Source organism: Orycteropus afer, unplaced genomic scaffold, assembly GCF_000298275.1.
Source record: "Orycteropus afer afer isolate SDZICR_OR568_19922 unplaced genomic scaffold, OryAfe1.0 scaffold00761, whole genome shotgun sequence".
Lineage (NCBI taxonomy): Eukaryota > Metazoa > Chordata > Mammalia > Tubulidentata > Orycteropodidae > Orycteropus > Orycteropus afer.
The window spans coordinates 809,950-811,759 of record NW_006922348.1 but is presented as its reverse complement, the minus strand read 5'-3'; the positions used below and the strand labels follow the sequence as shown (position 1 = coordinate 811,759).

Below are 1,810 nucleotides of genomic sequence, written 5' to 3'. Positions count from 1 at the left end.
GTAAGGTTGGTCTGGTTTTAACAAATTCCCTTAATTTCTGCTTATCTGGAAATGTCCTAATTTCACCATCAAAAACATTTTTATTTTAAAGGAAGACCGAACTATTCTACTGTCCCAATTTATTTCTTTGTACAGGAACCTTTATCATTGAAGGGACTGAGCTTCAATCTCTCAACTGGCAGGTATCCACGCAATTAGCACACAGTGCCCACCCCCCAAGATTATTTTGGTGCCTAATTAAATCTTGTAGCATACTGACAACTACCTTCAATGTATCAGCATCAAGTATACATAATATACACTTTATACCATGCATGTTGTGTTGTAGAAAGAGCACAGGCTTTGAAAGCAGACAGACTAAGGCTGGAATCTTCGTTTTGCTCACAGCCCTATTGAGTGCCAAATGCTACAGAAGTGTAAAAGATCTGAAGTGAGAAAATGTATAGGTTCAGCAGCGAGATTATCTGGTGATGTTCAGGAGAATGAGTTCAGTAGAAGCAATGAAGTGTAGTGCTAAGAAGGGTAAAGGCTAACCTGGACTCACTATATACTTGCATCTACTTTTTTTTGCTCTAGATCCTTTTTCTCCCCCTCTGGCTATGTACTTTTAAGCCCTCAGAACTAGAGATTTACTAGTCTTTATTATTAAGTCTGGGAGAAAAATGTGGCAATCTCCTTCCACAAAGATTATAGCATAGGAAATCTTATGGGGCAATTCTACTGTGTCCTATAGGGTTGATATAAGTGGGATCTACTTGATGGCAACAGGATTGGTTTGGTTTTGTTTTCTAATTAAGTCCTGGTGAGCCCTCTCCCATTGATCCTATCCCTTCCCTTGAAGCAGATCCCAGAAGGACAAGCTACAATTTAGATTCCTTTTTAATCTAACTCCTTTTTTGAGCACTTACAATACCAAGTAGTTTTAGAAACCCAGGCCCTCATCTAACATGCAGCTTCTAACCGGCCTCCCAGCCCCTAATCAATTCTCCCTTGGCAGCCAATAATACATTTAGAAAACAGATCTGACAATACCATTCTCCAACTTAAAACCCTTTAAGGGTATCCAGGCGGTTTATCTATGGAAAACAATGACTAAAGCAATTGGTTTTAAATTTCTCATTGATCTCTCACAACTGGTGATGGAAACTGCAAGGGTGAATAGAAATTGCTCATTGGCGCCCCCTCTCAAGTGGTGCCCAGGGCACGTGCTATATATACCTGCCACATCCTAGATACATCTCTGAGGGTACTTGTCCCCAAAAGGATAGTTTATACTCCCTTTGGGCCAGCATATAAATTCTCCTAGTCAAGGAGCTCTGGTGTAGTACCTAAGGCATTTGACTGCTAACCAGAAGGCTGGCGGTTCAAACCCACCAGCCACTCCTCAGAAGGAAGACTAGGCAATCTACTTCTGTAGTGATACCGCCTCCAAAAACCAAGGAGGGGTCTCTGAGTAGGGACTGACTTGACTGCAGTGAGTTTTTTTTTTTTTTTAATTCAATTTGAGACCACTTCCCTTATACTTTGCTTTCTAGCACTATTACAGATAGCACCTGAAGGCACCATCAGCCTCTCATGCCATATACAATCCCCTCAGCCCAAAATGCAAGAAATCCCCACTCTACCATGCCCTTCCTTAGCCATCTGGTGAATGCTTACTCATTTTTCAACACAAACCTCAAATGTTTGTAGTCGGCCATTCCCTCCTTTGTGCCAACACTGTTGTTGTTGTTGTTGTTATGTGCCGTCAAGTCAGCCCCGACTCATAGCGACCCCTCCTTGGGTTTCCGAGGCAGTATCACTACGGAAG

General features: G+C 42.0%; 1 protein-coding gene across 1 annotated transcript in view; it reads right to left on the bottom strand.

Moving 5' to 3' along the window:
• Positions 1 to 1,810, bottom strand: part of ERCC6L (ERCC excision repair 6 like, spindle assembly checkpoint helicase) — a 61,351-nt gene that overhangs the window by 58,475 nt on the left and 1,066 nt on the right. The window lies entirely within an intron of this gene.